This window comes from Rhinolophus hipposideros (genome assembly GCF_964194185.1).
Source record: "Rhinolophus hipposideros genome assembly, chromosome: 16".
Classification (NCBI taxonomy): domain Eukaryota; kingdom Metazoa; phylum Chordata; class Mammalia; order Chiroptera; family Rhinolophidae; genus Rhinolophus; species Rhinolophus hipposideros.
The window spans coordinates 48,954,163-48,967,240 of record NC_138062.1 but is presented as its reverse complement, the minus strand read 5'-3'; the positions used below and the strand labels follow the sequence as shown (position 1 = coordinate 48,967,240).

General features: G+C 52.9%; 1 protein-coding gene across 12 annotated transcripts in view; it reads left to right on the top strand.

Moving 5' to 3' along the window:
- Nucleotides 1–13,078, top strand: part of EPS15L1 (epidermal growth factor receptor pathway substrate 15 like 1) — an 87,468-nt gene that overhangs the window by 6,293 nt on the left and 68,097 nt on the right. The window lies entirely within an intron of this gene.

The following is a 13,078-nucleotide window of genomic DNA, read 5'->3' as shown; positions in this document are numbered from 1 at the left end:
GAGGAAGGGAGACCTGCCCGCTGTGTGGCCCAAAAGTCTGCTCCCGCGTAGGTGCTTTGCCTGCCATGGTCGTGCCAGCTCTTAGTGCCATAAGCCGTTGGAGGGAAATGGAGGGCACAGATGACCAACACACAGCCATCTCCTAATTTCTGTCTGGCTCTGCCTGCTGGGTGGGATTCTTGATAGCGGAATTGATTTACTGATTATATTTCACACTGGCTGATATGAAGCCAGCTCTGGCGTACGCACTGGTTGAAAGCAGGCAGAGGTGGCGCCAAGAAGCCGGGCCGCCACTGTCGGTGGACTGGGCCAGGCCTGTGGCCCGTCCAGCATGCGGCACACCTGTGTCCTGCAGCGTCCACATCTGTCCTCCCCGTTCGCTCCGCCTAGGGCCCCTGGGCCCTTCTTTCAGGCGACATTCCTTCTTGCTTCAGGGCGTCCACACATACTACTTATTGCCTCTCTCTGGAATGTTCTTTCATCTCTGACTTCATCTGTACTCTTACGTCTCAGCTGGCCCATCGGCTCCTCAGGTGACGCCTCCCGGACAGACCCTCTCCCAGGTTTGCTGTTCCTGTCGGTGGGATGCCCTGTGCTTTTACAAATACCAGTGGGTAACTTTGTTTCGGGATCGTTTGACTGACGGTGTCCCTCCCCCGCCACCTGTGCGCAGCCCACACAGGCAGGGGCTCTGCCTGTTCTCACGGTCCTTGTACCCCAGGTCTCAGGGCTCATTTGTTGAATGAATGGCTGAGTGGGAGGGCGGGTCCACAAGGTGGGAGGCAGTGAGCAGCTACCAGGTTCTTGAGGAGTCAGGTGACAAGTTTTGATTGTCTGACTGCTTGTGCAGGGAATGCCCAGGCCTTGCTGTGACATGGGCAGGAGGTGACGAAGAGCGCCCTGGCCTGAGATTCTTCCTGGAAGAGCAGAGGGGGCTGGCTGTGTGGCTAGGGGCCCTCCAAGTAGGGGAGGAAGCAGGATAAAGAAGCTGGTGTGGTGTGTGTGGCCAGCGGGACCAGACAAGCCTGCGAGGGGGGTGGTGCCAGGTGGGCGGCTGTGTCAGCTGAGACCCAGCACCTTGCAGCAGGCTGTCTGGGCCAGGTGACACCCCACATTCAGGCACAGTTGGGAAGCAGCCCGCATTCTGTTTGCTGAGCGCCTCCTGCCAGACTGAGATGAACAAAACCGAGCCCTGCCCTTGAGATGGGCTCTTCTGTAGCTGGGCACAGACGCAGCGTGGCAAATGCCCGCAGCGCGGGTAGAAGCCCTTCACTGGGCCGGAGAGGAGGCGGAGGCTCCTGCATCGCCCTTTCTGTTCCCTCTTCTGTTCCCGCAGCACAGATACACGCACTACAGGAGGCGGCCTTTCAGACCCCCCTCCATGCGTACACCTTCCTCTCCTTCCCTGACTCTGGTGACCCAGGGGCCTCCAGAATAGTGTTGGGAGAGAATTGGGGCGCAGGTCTCACAGGGAAGTCAGGGAGTGTGGTTGAATACCCACTTTGTTTATCATCAGGGAGCTGTCACTATCGTCGGCCCTATGCTTGTTTCTGAACCAGGAAACTAAGAAGGCAAGAGGTGACATGACGGCTTTCAGGCCTCCCAGGGAGGTGGGGTGCCTGGATGATTCTCTTCTGTGGGGCCACACAGTGGGCCCCTGGGAGGCAGGGGCAGCTCTGTCTGTGTCCCCAGCCCCGGAGGCCGGCAGATGATAACCATCTGTTGATTGACTGCTGCCCGCTCTGAATGGCAGCCGGGTGCAGCCTGTCTCTCTGGCTGCCGTTGACAGCCGTTGATCTGCAGGGTGTTTTGTCTCTTGGGGAAGAAACAGGCACATGGCGGAGTGTTGCCTGCCTAGACCCACTCCCCTGGTGACTGCCCAGTGTCCTGGTGCCAAGCTCCCAGCCCTCCCCTGTGGCTCCTGGTTACTCTTCTCTTCTGCTCTAGGAGGGCGTGGGAAGGGGTTCTCTTTCTACCAGTGATTTACTGGTGACACTAATAAACGTTCCTGTCAATCATTACATGGATCCATTGCAAATTGGCTTTTCTTAATCCATGTAGGATGTGCTTTTCAATTTTACAGTTTCCAGTGCAGTAAGAAAATGCTCTTTCAGGCTGTTTGTAAAGGGGAAAGGTTAAACAGGACAAAAACTGTTGATGATGAGGCCCTCAGATGGAGACTACTTAACTGGGACTGTAAAATTGTGGGGGTGGGCTAACCCTCCACCCCCCGCCATGGAAAGGGCACAGCTTGTAGTGGGGGTCCCAGGACCCCATAGATCCAAGTGGAATCGCAGACGTTTCTCCCTGTGGGTATTTTCCTGGGTAGAGATGAGAGCAGCCTCTGGGCCTGCGGGGCACCCCTACCTCCATCTGGACACTTTCTCCATGGAGAAGAGGATTCCAGAGGGGCTCAGCCGCCACCACGGCTGCTGAGTGGGTCAGGGGAGCGTGGTGCGAGCCAGTGCTGTTACTGCGCTTGCTCACACACCAGGCCGATGGAATCAGCATTTCCTTTCAGGCCAAGCTTAGTGTTGGCATTTGACTTTGTGGATTTCATTTTTTTTTCCTCCAAATAATTTGGCAATTTCTTTTTAACTTTCATCTTCCAGTGGGCTGTTTTTATTTTATTTACTTATTTTTTAAATTTTATGGGGGAACAGTGTGTGTTTCTCCAGGGCCCATTAGCTCCAAGTCGTCCTTCAGTCTAGTTGTGGAGGGCGCAGCTCAGCTCCAGGAGCCGTTTTTAATCTTTAGCTGCAGGGGCCGCAGCCCACCATCCCATGGGGGAATTGAACCGGCAACCTTGTTGAGAGCCCGTGCTCTAACCAGCTGAGCCATCCGGCTGCCCCCCAGCAGCTCAGCGGCAGCTCGTTGTCTTCAATCTAGTTGTGGAGGGCGCAGCTCACTGGTCCACGTGGGAATCGAACTGGCAACCCTGTTGTTCAGAGATCGCGCTCTAACCAACTGAACCATCCGGCTGCCCATGGATTTAGTTTTTTTGGTTGAGTTTTAGCCACTAGAAAATATCCTTTAATTCGAAGCCACATAAGTGGGTTTTTTGTGGGTATCTACTCGTACTTAACCTACTGTGTGTGAAATTGTATGTTTTAAAAAATTGGCGACTGAGACTGAGACCTGGTAACAGATTGTTTTGTCCTGATTGTTGGGTGCAGCTCCGCCAACTAGTTAGGAGAGAGAACTGTAGCCAGCGTTTGGGGAACTAGTTCATTGTTTGGCAGAGATCGTCTGGTGTGGCAGGTTGTAAGGCCCATGATTTGACAGTGCAGCCCAGGCCTGATTGATGGATAGCCCTGCCTGCCTTCCCTCCCCACCCCCTTGATTCTTTGTAAATAAAGCGGGCTCCTGCGGCTCAATAGTAACAGTGAGAATCACCGGAATGATAGATGTCTAATGGCTTCCTGTTGTAGAGTGGGCTTTGCCTGGTAGTCTCATTTAATGCTTACAGGAATGCTCAGCGCTGCGGGCGTTACAGTAGTCCCTCCTTATCCCGGGGATACTTTCCGGGGCCCCCAGGGGATGCCTGAAACCGCACGTAACCTATGCGTGAGGTATAGCTGTATGTGAGATGCATGTACCTTTTCTCTTAAAGGAAGCACCTCACGGCTTCTCTCTGGCGTATCCGAATTGCCAGCATCACTGCTCTTGCGCTTTGGGGCCACTATTAAAATGAGGTGACTTTCTACAATCCTGGGCCAGTCAGTCTGATAACTGAGACGGCTAAGTGACTAACGGGCGGGTAGTGTGTACAGTATGGAGATGGGGGACAAAGGCATGATTCATGTCCCCGGTGGGACGAAGTGGGGACGGCTCAAGACTTCATCATGCTACTCAGAACAGCGCAGAATTGAAAACTTATGAATTACTTATTTCTGGAATTTTCCATTTAACATTTTCGGACCACAGTTGACTGTCGGTAACTGAAACCACAGAAAGTGAAACCGCAGATGAGGGGGGACTACTGTCTTCCCACGTTACAGGTGGGGAAACTGAGGCCCAGTGAAGCTTCGTGGCCTGTCTTCCCTTGGCTGCTGAGTGGTGAGCTGTACATGCCTAGGCTCTGGCCTCTCTGCTCCCCTTTCACCATCTCCCTCCTCAGGCTTCACCTAAATCTTACCCATTCCGTGAACAAACATTTACCGAAGACCTGTTGTGTATGGGCCCAGCAGTGCACAAGGTGGAATTACTGTGAAATCTGCAGCCCGCAGGAATTGAAAAGGTAGGGGGAGGAGATCATTACAGTCCCTTTTGCAAGTTTGGGCCTATGGGAGTGTGAGAGAGAGACTTGTTTTTTTTTTTTGTTTGTTTGTTTTTTTAAAGATTTTTTTATTGGGGAAGAGGAACAGGACTTTATTGGGGAACAGTGTGTACTTCTAGGCCTTTTTTCCAAGTCAAGTTGTCCTTTCAATCTTAGTTGTGGAGGGCGCAGCTCAGCTCCAGGTCCAGTTGCCGTTTTTTCTAGTTGAAGGGGGCGCAGCCCACCATCCCTTGCGGGACTCAAGGAATTGAACTGGCAACCTTGTGGTTGAGAGCCCACTGGCCCATGTGAGAATCGAACCGGCAGCCTTCGGAGTTAGGAGCATGGAGCTCCAACTGCCTGAGCCACCGGGCCAGCCCCCCGAGACTTGTTTTAATTGGGGGGAATTTGGAGGCTTCTTAGAGCAGGAATGCTGGAAGGTAATTGGCCTTCAGCAGGCACCCCCCATCCTTTACACCTACCCCCCCCAGGCATAGGGAATAATTTGTGCCAAGATAACGGGTGAAAAGTGCACAGTGTGTTCAGTAGAGTGGGAAGGAAGGTGGGGATTGAGGGCTGTGTGTGTGTGTTTGTGTGTGTGTGTGTGAGAGAAAGTGTCTGAGTATATGTGTATGTGAGTGTGTAGAGTGAAGTAGGCCCGGCAGGGGCAGGAGGTGGCTGTGGGACACATCGAGGGCCGGGCTGAAGGGCAGGACGTCACAGTCCATCAGCCATCGCCGACCATCTTTTTGAGTGGGGAGTGGCCATGTGCTGGAAGGAACGGAATGGAGAGGGAAGCGGCGAAGGCAGGGTTGAGCTGGGAGGCTGGTCTGGTCCAAGGTGTGTGCAGAGTGAGGCGGGGTGGGCCAGCCAGCCCTCTCTGCTCTGCCCACCTAATTCCTCCCGCCTCCCCCGTCCCTGGCAGGATGAAACTCCATTCCTCTCCCTGTCCCCGCCAGAGAGCTTGCTCTTCTGTATGCGTTCTTTCCCCCTGACCAGACCTGGGGTCAGGGCCGGGTTTTTTCTCACCTGGGAATCTGGAGTCTAGAGGCCCCCCAGGCTCCAGAAGAGCAGTGGGCAGTGGGAGGCTGGCGATGCCGCCCACAGAGGGTACGGTGGGGAGGAGCGAGCTGACATGACCTGGCTTGGGGGGTCTCAGAGTTCTTGGTAGGGACCTACCTGAGTTCTGGGCGGTGTTCTCTGTTAAGGGGGGATACCATGTTGGGCCAGGGCTCAGGAGGTGGCAGGCACCTTGGAACCCTGGGGTGGCTGATGAAGGAAAGGAATTTTGGGAAGGTTCAGGGCATATTTGGGGGAAGTTGGGAGCATTGTGTGTGGTGGGTGCCCTGCTCTGTAGGGGTCCTTAGTGCTGAGCCATCACCCCCATGCGTCTCTCCAGGGCCTTGCTCAGCACCTGGCCCATCATGTAGAGGAAGGAAAGACAGAATGGAGCAGGGCTGTTCTCTGAGACGCCTGGAGGAGCCAGGCTGGGCTGTGGGGATGCCTGGGCCATTTGGGATCTTAAGCAGCATTTTCAGGAGGAAGGGCTGGCATCTGCTTCCTGCTCCATCCAGGCGCTGGGAGAGGTCGGGGCTCTCCTGCTTGCCCAGCCCCTTCCAGCCCCATCCACCAGCTCCCTCTGCGGGGCTGCACTTGACCCTGCGCCCCAGCGCATATGCCTGTCTGTCTGTCTCAGACCCTCCTTCCTCAGTATTTTCCTGCCAATGTGCCTCCGTCCCTCGCACTGGGGGCCTGTCCAGCTCCCACGCTGCTGCGCAGCCTCTGCGCCCTGTGCCCTTGGCAGCCTCAGCTGGGGTGGTGGCTGCCCCCCTGCCCTCACAGGTGTGTGTCCTGTCTTCTCGTCACAGCAGGTGGCAGTTCTTTGTGTGTGTTGTCATTTCTAATGCTGTTCTCCTGGAAGAGCAGAAGCTCCTGAGTCTGGGAGGGGTCCCCCTTATTCGCTGCTGCACCTTCCCCAAGGCCTGTGCCTGCGACCAGGCAGGCGCTCAGTATATACTGCTGGAATGGCAGTGAGCTTTCCACCTCCATGCCCCAGTAGGGCACCTCAGAGAAACAAGTTTAAAGGTGAACTGTTACACCCCTCACCCCCCATGTGTTTCCACACAGTGAATCACTGCGTTCCTTAGGCCTCATTCTCCTGGAGGGCTGCCACCATCTCTCCTTGATCCCTCCCGCCTGGCTCTCTCTGCCCTCCTGTCACCCCGTTTGCCAGCTGAGTGCACGTTCAGGTCACCTCATGTGTACGTTTGCTCAGGTTGCCTTCAAGATGTTCCTGGCTTCTCAGCGAGGCGTGGACAGACACTGTCATCTTACTGTGTCCACCATTCCTGCCTGGCTGCCACCATGCTGAGTGACCCCGAGTCCCTGCCTGCCCCTCTGCCATGGAACCCACCTTGCTCACCCCTGACCCTCGCCCAGGCTCTGGGGACCCTGGCCATGCCTCCCGCTGTCATACCCCTTGGCACCCCGCACTGGAGCCCCCTTGCTCTGTAGCCATGGGCTCGCACTGCTGCCCCTTGATGAGTCCCAGAACGCCTTCCCACACAAGTTTGTGTCTTCCACGTGTCCCCGCAGTGTGAGCTCAGTGTGTTTGCTGAATGAAAGAACGAATGAATTCACAAGTCCATGAGTTGAGAACTGGTGAATCCAAGGGCTGACCACCCTTTCAGGAAGTTTCTGTGAAGGGTAGGGCGAGGTAGTAGCTTGAAGTGGAACCGGGATGGGGGGGTGGTGCATTTCTGGGAATAGCACGTGTTTTCACACGGAGCTAGGGTGGAAGGAGAGTGACCAGGGAGAGGACAGGACTCGAGACAGCCAGTGTTTGACTATCGCTCATCCTGTGTCATTCTCTGATGGTGGGGATGCTCACTTTCGTTTTTCCAGATGAAGATATCAAGGCACAGAGAGGCTGCTCACACTCCCCAAGGTTGCACAGCATTCCAGTTGTGGGGTAGGACTCGAGTCCACATTTGTATGGCGGTGCTGCGTCCTGCATAGGGCAGTGTGTCGGGTGGCCTCTGTTTCTCCCTCACTTGCATTTCTGGTAGACGAGGCTGAGAGGGAGGGTTTCCTGGGAGCATTGCAGCTTTCACACCTCGATTCAGTGTTCCTGTCCCCTTCCCAGCCTTTCCAGCCGCTCCTCATAGCTCCTGGCCCTGAACTCCCTTCAGCGGTCTTGTTCACGGTGACATTTCATTGCATGTCTAAACTTGCAGCTGTTGGTCTCTTGCTCTTTGGTTCTCCTGGAGGGCATGAGAACTACCCCGTGTCAGGTCGCCGTGCAGGCCCTGAGTAGGTCGGACAGGGTCCTGTGCGGAAAGGTGGACACACGCCTTCCGCAGCTCCCTGGGCAGAACTCTGTATCTTCCTTGAGATCCCTCTTCTTGTGCTTCTCTCTGTCCCTTTTCTGTCCTATTGACAAAAGCGGCGTGTGCTACTGTAGAGCCCTGCAGAGCTCAGAAAGCCACGAGGAGGAAGCTGGTTCGCCAGTTGGAATCCCTGTTAGCACGTGGTGTCCTTCCCGCCTCGTTTCGATCCACGTGGATTTGATCACTTCGCACTTACCAACCAGGTCATAATTGCGGGAGCCGGTTCCGGCCCCCTTTCACTGGGCAAATATCTGACGATCGTACCCCACTCATGAACATTCTGCCCGTTCTGGTTTAACTGCCTGCCGTGTGCTTTTCCGTTCAGTGGAGACACAGCAGTTCCTTAGTGGCTTCCCCGGTCCTCAATGGTTTTCAGCCCTTCACTGGCACCTGTAGCCCCGCCCTCCAGCTGGGCAAACGGATGGAACCCTCCCGCCTTTCCCGTCCTGCATAGCTGATCCCTTTCAGGAGGAGACCTTACAGTAGTGGAGGGCATGCATATGTGTGTGCCCTGCCTGTGTGTTTTAAAGAAACGTTAGCTTTTACTGTTTGACAGAAGCGTGGCTCAGTAAGGCTGCTCTTTGTTGACCACACTTGACCCTGAAGCGCCTTGTACCTTAGGATCTTTGCCAGAGCAGCAACACATCAGATGTGGGTCTTTAGGTAAAAATTTAAGCACACTGAAAATCTCAGGAAGAGTTTAATGAGCTCCCAGGTACTCCCCACCCATTTACAATGGACACCCACGTTTTGTAAACCTCTTTGCACTTGTCTGCCATTCTCCGGATCTCCCCGTGTTCATTTTTATTTCTGAGGCTTTTTTAATCTTAGAAATCGTATTGTGATGTGCATCTCAAACAGTTAAGGTCGTTTTTCTTCACATAACCTTAGTGCCACGTCGCACCGTACACAGTAATTCCTTAGTACTGTCTGATACCCATCCATAGTCAAATTTCTCTGATTGTCTAAAAATGTCACCTTGCATTTGGTTGTGAGGTCTTTTAAGTCTTTTTTTTTTAATTTTAAAATTTTGAGATAATTGTAGATTCACCTACAGTTGTAAAAAATAATGCAGAAACATCCTGTGTATTCGTTCCCCACTTGTCTCCAGTAGGAATGTCGTACAGATCCCTACACCAGTCAACCAAAGCGTGTCCATTGCTGCCGCCAGTGGTGACATCTGTAGTACACTGTCGCCACCAAAACACTGACAGTGCTACAGTCTGGGGCAGAACAAACAGTCTGTCTGCACAGGGATCCCCACTGCCCTCCTACAGGCACTCCCACTTCCCTCCCACCTCACCCCTTCCTTAACCCCTGGCGACCGCCCATCTGTTTATTTCTACGATTCCAGCATTTTAATAATGTTACATAATGGAATCCTACAGGACCCAACCTTTGGAGATCGGCCTTTTCACTCAGCTTAAGCCTCTGGAGATGCCAGCGGGTTGCTGCTTCTCTCAGCAGTTCACTCCTTTTCATTGCCATGTAGTATTCCACGGGACCGGTCACCCGCTGAAGGCGGTCTGGGGTGTTTCCAGTTTTGGGTGATGATGAGGAAAGCTGCGGCAAACATCTGCATGCAGGATGGTATGTGAACCCACGTCTTCATTTCTCTGGAAGAATACCCAAGACATTTCCTGGGTGGAGTGATTGTCGTGTGTTTTGTTCTTTTTTTTTTCTTTTTCTTTAGAAACTGCCGCGTTGTTTCACAGAGTAACTGGACCTTTTTCCATTCCCTCTAGCAATGTACGAGCTGTCTGATTTGTTTGTCACTCCCCAGTGTCACTATCTTAGCCATTCTGATAGGTGTGGGGTGGCATTTCCCTGCGGTTTTAGTTTGCATTTCCCTGATGGCTAACAAAAAGCTGGCCATCTTTTCATGTCTCCATGCCCCCGTTTCCTGATGATTTTTGAGTGATAATGAGTTGAGCCCCAGTTTCCTCACCTGCAGAATGTGGCCGTGCACACAGCTGAGATACTGGTTCTGCAGGCAGCAAGGGGAACTAACGAACTCTAAGAGGAAGGCGGACACGCAAGGATTATCACGTGAGCACTTCTCCAGGCCCTGTTTCCGCATCAGCATCTGGTTTTCCTCATGGGAACTCAGACGTGGCATGTCTTTTGGTGTTAGATTCCTAACTTCCTGCCAAACTTGGCAACCGCTTTGAAAAACAGCCCTCATGGGGTCTCGGTTTTCCTGGGGAAATGACAGGCTGCCTTTCAAGTCAGTGCACATCCTTAAGACTGCCTTGAGTCTTGCACTTTGACCTCATCTGCTGACTAATGCACCTGCACGTGACCACATGTGTGCATTTTCTTAGGTGAACATGCATGGGGGGCCGTGCTGTGGCCTCGCGCCCAGCTCTGTCATGCCTGGGCCATTTTTGCAAGGGGCACAGTGGCTTAGGGCCACGTGACCTGGGCACCCTGTGGATCCTGGGTAACCTCAGCCTCCCCATATGCAAATCGGGGCTACAATACTACCTGCTCATGGCGTCCTTGGGAGGATTAAAGGAGTGCAATCAGTGTGATCCACTACTTTTCAGAATAAGGAATTATAGACACTCTTCTAAAGAAAAGTTTTACAATGAAGACAAATTTGCTTTAAAAATGCCATTTTTAACTGAGCAAGGTCAGCGATCCTTGCCTTGTTTTGCATGAGGGAACATACTTCCAGCAGACTGGGAATTCTCCTGGTTCCAGGCATAAAGATTTAGGAGTCCTGCCCTGGATGAAAGCGGGGCTCAGAGCTAAGTGGACTCAATCCTGGGGGAATTAGGAGTGGCTACAACCCCAATCCTCAGAGAGTCTCCCCCCAAAGTGGTTCTGCTGTGCCTCCTCTCAAGCTGGTTTTCTCTGGTATTAAACTTGCAGGCTCTACCCTAACTGTGGGGTTTTAAAACCCTCCCAACAGAAGGATGTGAACTTGTTCTCCGAAGTGCTCCCTCCCTGTCCCCATACTTGTAAATTGCTGGAGGATAGAACGAAGAGGCCACAGGAACTTTTCATGTTATCTCAGTATTTTAAGACATAAGAGCAACTAAAAGGTCAAATCAAAAGTTATTGAACCCCAATAATTCAGATGCTGCCAAGCCGAAGATGGCATTTTAGTGAAACAGCTGGTGGAAGAGAATGCTATCCCGGGCCAGCTCGGCCTCGCTCGCTTCCATTCTTGAAGCCATCACCTAGCCCTCTGCAGTCTCTTACACTGACAGCCTTGTTCCCTGGCCCGTTCCCTTTCTGCCTTGGCCCTGGGCTCGCTTTGGGGTCAGACGTGGGCGGGCATCTCAGAGGGCTTTGTGCCAGCAGCTGTAACACTCCCTCTAGGAGATGCTGCCCACACCAGCTAGCTGGTTGTGACCAAGGTCTCTGCAGGAGCTGGGCCACACAGACTGCCCGTCATAGGGGGATTCGTGGCATTCACAGCGTGTGTTTTCAGCTCTGTTGCATTGACATTTTGGGCAGCTTGCAGGTTGTGACTCCACCGTCCCTGTAAGGAAGCAGTGTAGTAAGAGGAAGTGCCAGTTAGAACTGGTGTTTTCCCTTCTTTTTCCTCCTTCTGCTTTTGCAGTAGCTGAAGTATGTGTAATTAAATCCAACCCCCTTCCTGTTTCATTGTTCCAGCCCACGCCAGTTGATTCCTGTAGTGGCAGAGGAGTGGCTGAGGCCCGCGCTGTGGTTTCCCGTCAATTGAGATCATTTGGGAGGAATATCTGGCCCGAGCCTGTGGATGAGGTGAACCCGCAGCACAGATGGGCGGGGCTCGGGGTCTGGGCTTCCAGGCTTTTCCGGACTCATCAGGGTCTTGTTTCTCTTGTGGACCTTGTAGCTTAGAAGCAGTTGGGAAGTGTGAGACGGTTGTTATTTATTTGCCCCAAATACCGTCACTTTTTACACCGGACTCACAGAAACTTGGAAACCTTGCTTTCCTGCCATGAGATTTTTAAAAAACGCCTAGGGGAAATGCACTTCAGACCTGCACCGCTCTGATTGTTGGTGGGAAGGGGACCTTTGTCCTCAAAGTGGGGGCTTCTGGGGTCTGTGCATTCCACTCCAGTAAGTCAGTGGCATATGCTGTGCTGTCTGGGCCCGGCCACTGTCACCCTGACTGACAGATGACAAATGGCTTGCCTGACTTTGCTTCCTGTGTCAGCCTTACTCTTCTGGGGATATGTGTTTTGAAAGCATTTGGAGTTTTAAACTCACGAGGTCACGCAAGGTGCGATGGTCGACGCTGCCACCTAAGGTCGTAAGGAGCTAAGGGTGACAGATAGCCTCCCGCAGCCACCGTGTCAGGCAGGGGCTCCGGGCAGGAGGGCGACGCTGGCCAGGGAGCTGGGCAGCCCACTACCTCTTCATCCTCACCGTCGTCGTCCCTTTTTCTTTTCTCAAGCCATTATGTCTCACCTTCCAGCCTTTCTTGCTTAGTTTTTTTGTTTGTTTAGCGTTTTCTGCCTTTTCAGAATCTCCTCTTCTCTCTTCCCCCTTTTCTTTGTTTTGATTTTCCTGTCTCCCCTTTCAGATCTTTATGCTCTTCTATTTTCATTTTGTCTGGGTATTGTTTTCGGTACTTTCACTTCTTCATACGTTGGCAGGTGCTGAGATCCTCTAGAGAAGCTGACCGTAATTGCGCGTTATTTTTACCCTGAAATGACTCTTTACGGCATAGCGTATGCAAGTGTTGGGCTGGTTCAGTGACTGTAACAGGAACGTACCTCCCCCCAGGCTTATTCGTTACAAAAAAAATCACATGACAGCATTCAAAGACATTTTAATAAGCACTGTAATCCCATCCCTCATCCAGTCCTCTTCTTTCCCTCTTTTTTCTCTGTAGCTGTGTTCACACTTGTTCTTCTATGTGACCATACACGTAATGGTGTTATCTGCACTTTCCTTTGCTCACAAAATCAGCAGCAGGTTGATGTACTGCTTTCCTCTCTTCACCCAGTAAAACACCAACGTGTGTCACCCTTTATAGCCCACATCTTCGTGGCTGCTTAATTCCTTCCCCGCTGCCACTTCCCCTGTGTGCCCCCTCCTCACCACTGGGGATGGCTCGCTGGGAACGAGGCCCTGGACATGGTGGGAAGTGTGAGGGCTCGGCTGCCAGCCAGGCTGGATCCAGGCGTGGCCTCGACTTGCCACATGACACTGGATGAGGTTGTTTAAAGCACTGTCTCAGGGATCTGATGGCCCGAATTGGAGTGTCTTGAGCTGAGGACTTCGAACGTCTTGCTTACCATCGTAGGAGTGGTCACTGGCCAGTCAGTGTGCATTTCTGCACACTCCCTGCCGTAGCAGGTGGGGTGACACCTGGGGTGGGGAAACCGGTCTGAAGCTTGTGTATCTGGTGATTCATGAGGATGTCAGAGATTCCTGTTCTGATTCTGGAGCCAGAGAACAATCTCACAGGGTAAGGGTGCCTTTC